The sequence below is a fragment of the Rhinolophus ferrumequinum genome, chromosome 23, assembly GCF_004115265.2.
Source record: "Rhinolophus ferrumequinum isolate MPI-CBG mRhiFer1 chromosome 23, mRhiFer1_v1.p, whole genome shotgun sequence".
Classification (NCBI taxonomy): domain Eukaryota; kingdom Metazoa; phylum Chordata; class Mammalia; order Chiroptera; family Rhinolophidae; genus Rhinolophus; species Rhinolophus ferrumequinum.
The window spans coordinates 23,123,787-23,133,360 of NC_046306.1; the positions used below are offsets into that span (position 1 = coordinate 23,123,787).

At 35.0% G+C, this 9,574-nt stretch overlaps 1 pseudogene; it reads left to right on the top strand.

Annotated features, from left to right (window-relative positions):
- Positions 1–9,194, top strand: part of LOC117016294 (60S ribosomal protein L7-like) — a 44,435-nt pseudogene extending 35,241 nt beyond the window's left edge.
- Positions 9,195–9,574: the final 380 nt, after the last annotated feature.

Sequence of the window (9,574 nt, forward strand, 5' to 3'; positions counted from 1 at the left end):
ACTGAAGTGGATATTTGTCCAGTGCCACCATACAGAACAAGGTACTGGAGGAAGTCCCATCTACCCAAGACCAAGATAGGAGCCATGCCTGCGATAGGAGCCATGCCTGCCTGAGCCTCTGGTAAGAAGCATGCTAACTGTGGGCCTGTCCCACTGCAGAGCCAGTGACAGGCTCAAAATCGACTCCAACTCAGCACAACTGCAATTCAGAGGTAATCCCATCAGCCGGGGAACCGAGAATAGGTTTTTACCTGCTGAAACCAGTCTATAAAGACTAAAAGAGGTGTTTGTTCCTTCAAATGCACAGACACCATTATAACGTTACATGGATCATGAAGAATCAGGCAAACATGACGACACAAAAGGAAACTAATAAAGTTCCAGTAACTGACCTCAAAGAAATGGGGATCTATGATTTGCCTGACAAAGAGTTCAAAATAATTATTTTAAAGAAATTCAATGAAATGCACAAGAACACAGATAACTGAACAATATCAGGAAAACAATGCATGAACAAAATGAAAAGTTTAATAAAGAAATTGAAACCATAAAAAACCCCAGAAATCCTAGAATAGAAGAATACAATGACAGAACTGAAAATTCAATAGAAAGCCTCAATAAGAGACTTGATAATGCAGAAAAAAGAGTCAGCAAACTCAAAGACAGAACATTTGAAATTAGCCATTTTGAGGAACAAAGAGAAAAAAATTAAAAGAGTGAACCAACCCTACATGAATTATAGGACACCGTCAACTGAACAAATATTCACATCATGGGAGTTCCAGAAAGAGGTGGAAATTTTATTTAAAGAAATAATAGCTGAAAACTTCCAAAATCTGGGGAGAGAGATTGATGTTTAGGTACAGGAAACTCAAAGGAACCCAAACAACATCAGACCAAAGAAGATTACTGCAAGACACTTTATATCAAACTGCTAAAAGTCAAAGACAAAAAGAGACTTTTCAAGGCAGTATAAGAAAAATTATTAATCGCAACTAAGGGAATACCCAAAAAACTATCAGTGGATTTCTCTGTAGTAACTGAGAAGGCCAGGAGAAAATGAGATGATATATTCAAAGTGATGGGGGAAAAAAACTGCTAGGAAAGAATATTATAACTAGCAAAACTGTCCTTCAGAAATGAAGGAGAGATAAAGACATTCTCAGACAAAAAAAAGCTGAGGGAGTTCAAAACCACCAGACACAATGTAATATATCAATGATATATTCTAGAACTATACACTTGAAATCTATATAATTTTCCTAATCAACGCCACCCCAATAAATTTAGTAAAAATTAAAATAAAAAGAAATGCCAGAGGGAGTTCTTCAAGTTGAAATGAAAGGATGCAAAGTAACAACATGAAAAAATTAAAGTATAAAACTCACTGGTAAAGGTAAATACATAGTCAAATTCAGAATAATACTGTAATGGTAATATGTAAATCACTTTTTACTTAGTATCAAAGTTTTAAAAATACTAAAAATCACTATAGCTACAATAATTTGTCCATGTTTGAGCAACATAAAAAGATGTAAAGTATGACATCAATAGCATAATGCAGGGGAAAAAGAAGTGAAAGTGTAGTTTTTGCATATGATTAAAAGTAAGATACTATTAATTAAAATAGACTGTTACATCTATAAGAGAAATCAAGTAAGCCTCATGTTAACCACAAAGAAAAAAATCTATGGTAGATACACAAAAGATAAAGGAACTAAAGAATACCCACCACAAAAAAGGAAATCACAAAGTTAGACAGAAAGAGAATAAGAAAGGAACTAAGGACCAATAAACTCTCAGAAAACAATTAACAAAATGGGAATAGTAAATCTTTATCTATCAATAATTACTTAATATAAATAGATGAAATTCCCCAAGTATAAGACACAGTGGCTAACTGGACTCATTTTAGCTTTAGGAACACACATAGGCTGGAAATGAATGGATGGGATAAGATTCCATGCAAATGGCAATGACTCAAAATCAGTCATAAGAGACAAAAAGATTACTACATAGTGAAAAAAGGATCAACTAATCAAGAGGATATAACAATTGTTAATATATATACACCCAATAGGAGCAACTAAATATTTAAAGCAAATAAACTAACCGAAAAAACAAGAGTGAGAATTCAAACACACAAAATTAAAAATGAAAGAAAAGACATTACAACTGATACCACAGAAATGCAAAGGATCTGAAGAAACTACTGTGAATAATCACATGCCAACAAATTGGATAACATCGACAAATAGATAAATCAAAAAACAAAACAAAACAAAAAACAGGGACAGTCAGATGGCTCAGTTGGTTAGAGCGCAAGCTCTTAACAACAAGGTTGCCCGTTCAATTCCCTCATGGGATGGTGGGCTGCGCTGCCTGCAACTAAGATGGAAAACGGTGACTGGACTTGGAGCTGAGCTGCACCCTCCACAACTAGACTGGAGGACAACGAATTGGAGCTGATAGGCCCTGGAGAAACACTCTGTTCCACAATATTCCCAATTAAAAAACAAACAAACAAAACAAAAAAACATACAACCATCAAGACCAAATCATGAAGAAATAGAAAACCCAAACAATCAATAATGTCTAATGATATTGAATCAGTAATCAAAACCCTCCCAATAGAGAAAAACCCAGGAACAGATGGTTTTACTGGTGATTTCAACCAAACATTTAAAGAAGAATTAATGTCAATCCTTCTCAAATCCTTCCCAAAAATTAAAGAGGCGATTCTTCATTGTATGTAGCCAGCATTGTCTGATGTCTATCACAAAAGCCAGACAAAGGCATCAGAAAAGAAAGCCAAACAAAAAATACAAAACAAACCAAAAAACTACAGGCAAACATCCCTGATGAATATAGACATAAAAATTCTCAACAAAATACTATCAAATAAATCCGACAGTACATAGGTGAGGATAAGAAATTAGAACACTTGCACACTGTTAATGGCTTGCAAAATGGTTCAGCCACTATGGAAAACAGTATGAATATTCCTCAAAAAAAAAAGAAATAGAGCAAGTATATGATCCAGCAATCTCACTTCTGTGTATTTGTCCAAAAGAACTGAAATCAAGATATCAAAGAGATAATAATGTTCCCTTGTTCATTACAGCAGTATTCACAATAGCTAAGATATAGAAACATTGCCAGGACCAATGCCCATCAACAGATCAATGGATTAAAGAAAATGTGATACACACATATAATGGAACCCTATTCAGACTTAAAAAGAAGGAAATTCTACCATATGCAACAACAATTCTCAGGTGAACCCTGAGAATATTAAGCTAAGTGAAATAAGCGAATCACAAAAAGGCAAAACTGCATGTTTCCACTTATATGAGGAATCTAAAAGAGTAAACATCATAGAATCAAAGAGTGGAATGGTGGCTACCAAGAGCTGAGCAACGGGGAAATGGAGAGGTATTAATCAACAGGCATAAAGTTTCGGTTAAGCAAGAGGAATAAGTTGTAGAGACCTGCTGTACAACATCACACCTACATAATGTTATATTGTGTACTTTTGTAACAACACAACAATATTGTATGGTACACTTAAACATTTCTTAAGAGAGTAGATCTCATGTTAAGTCATTTTACCACAATAGAATACTTTTATAAGAAGAAAGCGGAGTTAAATGTTTATTGATATTTTTTGCTTTTTAGTAGTTTCAGGTGTACAAAACAATGTAACAGCTAGACATTTACACCCTTCACAAAGTGATCACACCCCTCCCCCGATCTACCCCACTGACATCGTATATAGCTGTATAGTCACAGGATGTGGACTACAGCATAGGGAATAGAGTCAATGGAGTTAAATATTTAAATGAAAGAAATCAAATAGTAAAAGTTCCACTTAAAGTATTAAAAAATTCTACATGTCAAAAAATCATAAATTGTAAAATAGTCTGATATTGGAGTAGGAATAGAAAAGTAGAACTATGAAAATAGATGAGACTCCAGAAACAATCCCTAGGGAACATACAAATTAATAACGATTAAGGTGGCATTTTTAATCGGTGAGGAAAGAATAGATTGTTTGGCAAACTGACCACTTAATGGTAAATCAATGAAGTCTGATCCATATCTCACATCATATACACAAATTAATCCAATTAGATTAAACATTGAAATGTGAAAAATAAATTTATAGAAGAGATACATCCAAAAATTATACTATATAGAGCTATGTACTATACTATGTATAGCTACATAAATAAGGAAATTATGATGTTTGTTTAGGCTACACATATACATCGGAATAGAGAGTACAGAAATAAACCCACATATTCAATAGGAAAAAGATAATATTATCAGCAATGGTGATGGGACAAATGCATAGACCTAAGTGAAAAACATTACTTGACTCTTACCTCGCACCACTTAAAAATTAACTTAAAAATCTAAACATAGATTTAAGTTAAAGAGATAAAACTTCTCTCTACAAGTTTTCTTCTGAAAAACATAAATGTATGTGACTTTGGGTTTAACAACAGTTTCTTAACTATAACACAAAAAGGCTCAAACTATAAAATTTACAAATCAATAAATTGGATTTCAGCAAAATAAAAAAATAATCATTAAAATATACTGTTATGGAAATAAAAAGACAACTCACAGACTGAGAAAAAATATTTGCAAGTCATATACCCAACAAAATTCTTGTATTTAGACTATATAAAAGCAACTGAGAATTCAATAAGGAGAATGAAAACTTAATCAAAATATGGGGAATAGAATATATTTAAAGAGGCGCCTCACCAGGGATGATATATGGGTGGCAAATATTACTTGAAAAGAGGATCGATATATTTCATCACCAGAAATAATGTATATTAAAATCACAATGAAATACCCCTACACACTCACCAAAATGGCCAAGGCTAAAATAATAATAATAATAATTATTATTATTATTATTATAATAATAACTTAAAAACTGTACATGCAAAGTGTTGGTGATTGTATGGAGAAAAATGAACTCTCATATATTGCTGGTGGGAATGAAAAATGGTACAGCTATTTGGAAAACAATTGGTAGTTTATTAATAAGTAAAATATATACCACCCCTGTGACTCAGTCATTCCACACCTAGGTGTTTACCAAAGAGTAATGAAAGCATTTGTCCACTCAAAGACTTACACACAAATGATCAATGGCAGCATTATTTGTAACAGCTAGTATCTGGAAGCAATCAAAATGTTCATTAAGAGGTGTTTGAATAAATGGACTGTTATTATATCTATGAAAAAAGAACAGTCGCAATAAAAGGAATAAATACACACCACAACATGGATGAATCTCAAAATAATTACCCTGAATGAAAAAAGCCAGGCAGAAAAGGATGCATACTATATGACTTCATTTCTAGAACATTCAAGAAGATGCAAGCAAAGCTCTAGGGACACAGTCGATCAGGTTGCCAGGGTATCACGAAGGTGAGGAGAGAGAAAGGAGTGGCTACCAAAGGGGCACGATGAACTTTTTGAGGGTGAAGGATATATGCATTATTTTGATTCTAATGAAGGTTTCACAAGCACATAATTTGTCAAACTCATCCAAACTCATCCACTCTAATGGATTTTCATGTACATCAATTGTCTCACTAATTTTAAAAAAGGAAAATGAAAACTCCTCACAAAGAATAAAATCTCTAGGCCCTTATGGCTTCCAGTCACAATCCACTGGGCCACTCAAAAAGATACTTTAACAACACAAAATCTCTTTGAATGCCTGCCTCAAACTCACTCAGAAAACAGCTACTATTAGCATGACATCTGCCTTGCACTCTTTTAGTTAATGCATTTACTTACATACAAGACATATGACTTCCTCCCATAAATTAGAATCATTACTAAAGATGTTGCACTACAACGCTGCTTTTGCACTCTTTTTAACAAATGCACAACATTGAATCATATGGAGGTACTCTTCTTTATGATGCTTTATTGCTGGACTCAAGTAGGGACTTAAAGACATCTTTATACCTCTGAATTACTTCTACAATACTTTCTAACGTGCCACATTATCAACAAAATATTAACTTTTTCATTTAACAAACAATCACTTAGGTACTCCTCTATATCCAGAATTAATATACAAAAAAAAGAATAATATGCAGTCAGTGCTCAAAAATACATTGTATTTTAGGGGGAGAGACATACAGGCAAACAGACTGTTACAGGCCGTAAGATAAATACTTTTAGAACCAACACAAGAGATTGTGAGAAACAGATAGCACAACCCCAGTCTTTGAGAAATCAGCTAAATTCTTCTTGTATCTTTCTCTCCAAAATTATCATACACTACAGCAGGGCTTGCACCTCTTCAAAGTCTTGCTCTTTCCCCTAAGGCATGCCTAGAACAGGGCTGTTGAGTAGTGATGCCTTTAGAGCTGCTGGCCAATGGACAGAAGTTACGTTTGGCACAATATCCTATATCCTTCTGGTCCACTGGCTGAGCCCAACCCCACCCAGAGAGGACAACAAGGACCTGAGTTCAGAGTCAAGCTGAATAGAGAGTTCTGGACTCCATAGAACCCACTGCCAGTCTGCTGTATTTCAAGAGCCATGAAGTCCCTATTACTCACTCTTGCAATTTTTTTGCTCCTGGCCCAGTTGGTCTCAGGTAAATAGAATCTTGGGGAAGAAGAAACACCGACCTAGAACAGGGTCCTGCACATGGAGTCCCTATTATCAGACTGGCCATGGGAGTGGGGGCAGGGCTCTCACTGGGAAGGGGCCGAGGTTTGCCTTACTTCTTCAAAACACCTCTGTTCTTAGAGACCTCAAGGCTCTCACAGTAGAGCAGTGTCTATAAGAGATGAGGGAGGATAATGAGAAACCAAGGACAGAGATGATCCTGACATCCCAAACTTCCCTCTGTCCTGTCACTTGGGGCCAGTTCAGTCCAGCCCTGCCTCATTTCACTTTGTATGGCACCAGGTATTACCTACTGAAGCAGCAATTCTATACTACTACTTCTCCCAATTTCTTGGTCTTACAGACAAGGGATCCCCCTACACACACACTGTTTTTTCCTTGGATGTGGTGAACCAAACAGGAAAGGCTATTTCTAAATATCTATAGAACTGTAAGGTGGAAAAGGGAAGAAAAATATTCTGAGTGAATGGGGAGAAAAGATTCAAGACTGTTAGAAGTCCTATGTCAGATTTTAGCTCGATCTGTGTAAGCATTCCTTCTTTTTAATTAATTCTTTAGTTTATTTTACAAATTTAAAACAGGAACACTGAAAGTATTTTAGAAATAAAGAAAGTGGCCACCATTTCATCACTGCTTACATTTTTTAAATTGTGACCAACTGATGTACAAGTTTATAATCTACCCATTTTTAACTTAAGATTGTATCATGAAATTGTTCAAGGTCTCTAAATACTCCTTGAAAATATAATTTGCAGTAGGTGCTTATTATTGTGCCTTATTTTTGTATCGATATTAACTGTAGAGTCCCTTATTATGTGTCATTTGAATTATTTTTGCACTGTATCAATATTATGAATAATATTGTACAATCTTGTTAATATGTCATTGTAATATTCTCTGTTTCTATAGGTAAATTTTAGAAGTTCCAATGCATGGTCAAAGGTGGTAAAGAAAACTAGCATATAATGCCAAATGTTAGTGTGTTACTATTTTTAAACTTTCTATTTCATATTTCTTGCAAATATTTTCTAACTTATTGGTTACTTCTAAAAAATTTTATCGAGCCCATGCAGAATTCTGAGTTTAGGAGTGAGAGGCCTATATGTACATAAATATTATGTATGCAAAATTTCATTTCATCCTCAGAGGAGGATTAAATAGCTGATAACAGATAATAGGAGTGGTAACAGAACTCAAAAATGATTCATTGCTCTATTCACTTTCTCTCTTCTACATCACATTATTCTTTTAATTTGTTGCACTTATCACAATCTGTAGTTATTTTGTTTATGCATTTACTTGTTTATTTTCTTTCTCCCCTCCCCAGTATAAGATTTTCAAACCTTGTCTTTCTGTTCACTGTCTATGCCCATCTTCTTGCAGAGTTCTTGACGTAGTAGGCACTCATATATTTGTTGGTTGAATAGAGGGATGAGTTAAGCAATGTAGAACAAGGTAAGAAAGAGTTCCAACATCTCTTTAGGGCCTTCTATGTGTTACACCATGTGACAAGAGCATTTTTTAAATATGTTTATATAATACATAAACATACACAGCCACATCCTGCAGAATGTTTCCCTAATGAATATATTCCTAGAATTATCCAAGTTTAACCCACGCAGGATTACTCATTATTCACCAAGGCTTTTGGTTTTTATTTCCCAAATTTTGTAGAATGTATTCATAGCTCAATATAATATAGTCATACCTATATACGTATATCTACATACAGATAAAAATGTAAAAAATATATTTATATGTAACAAGACAAAATATAAGACAAATCTAGAATTACATTTTAAATACAATTTGTAGGACCTCAGAAACATGCAAAGATACTTTGAAAATCTCACCAAGCTTCAACAAAAGCCATGTGTGTTTAGGTAATAGTGAGATAATTTGAGCATTTCAAATTTTAAAACGATACCTTTTTTACTTCAATTTAGGTGTTAATGTGTGTTTCAATTACGTTTTCTGAACTTGGTTGGGAGTTTCACACTCATAAGTAATAATGTGTTATATATTTTCCCATGTAAAATAATGGGAAATAGACACCTGGCATGTGTTTATATGCAGAATTTTGGTTTCAGAAACCCTCATACATATATAAAAAATTCTGTGTGTATATGTTTATAAAATCTCATTTAATCCTTAGAGCAAGTCTTCATGATTAGAAAAAGTATAAGAAAGCAACTCGTAAGGGACTTGAACAATCTGTGTTCCAAAACCTATTGTTATTTTTATCTTTCGTGACATATCTCTGGTCTAAATGACGTACATATTTCCTTTATACAGGTGGTTTGTATGTGAAAAAATGTGCAAACAGAAGTGGAAAATGCAGGAGCAAGTGCAGAACTGGAGAGGTGCAGTTACAGGCTGCTAGTTCCATGTGCAACCAGGAAAAACAGTGCTGTATTCTGTCCGGAAGAGAGCTTCACCCTCTTCTCTGTGCTGACGACTTAAAGACAACATCTGCAGCAGGAACTATGGCGAGCAAGGCGGGGACGACCAGCTGACAAGGAAATGCGTGGTGTTCAGTATTGCTACTATGATTAGCTCTTGAGCATTCCAGCCTCTGTCTCCTGACATAAGATCCCAGGTTCATTAAAGCAAAGGGCCTTATTTTAGTGTCGGTCTTCTCACTCCTTCCCACTCTCTCTCCTCTCAACAGTGTTTGGAAGGGCACCATATCTCCATAGCACCTGCGGTTCCAGGATAGGGATGCAAATAAGATAGCCAGGCACAGGTGAGGGGTAGTCCAAAACACCCATTAAGGACAACTGGACAGAAGTGGTGTCATCCTTGAAGACATTTTCCAGACCACAGGTCCACAGTCTGCCTGGGCAGTCATTATCAAAATTGACAGTGCATGAGAGACCCCTGGAGGGACTGCTAA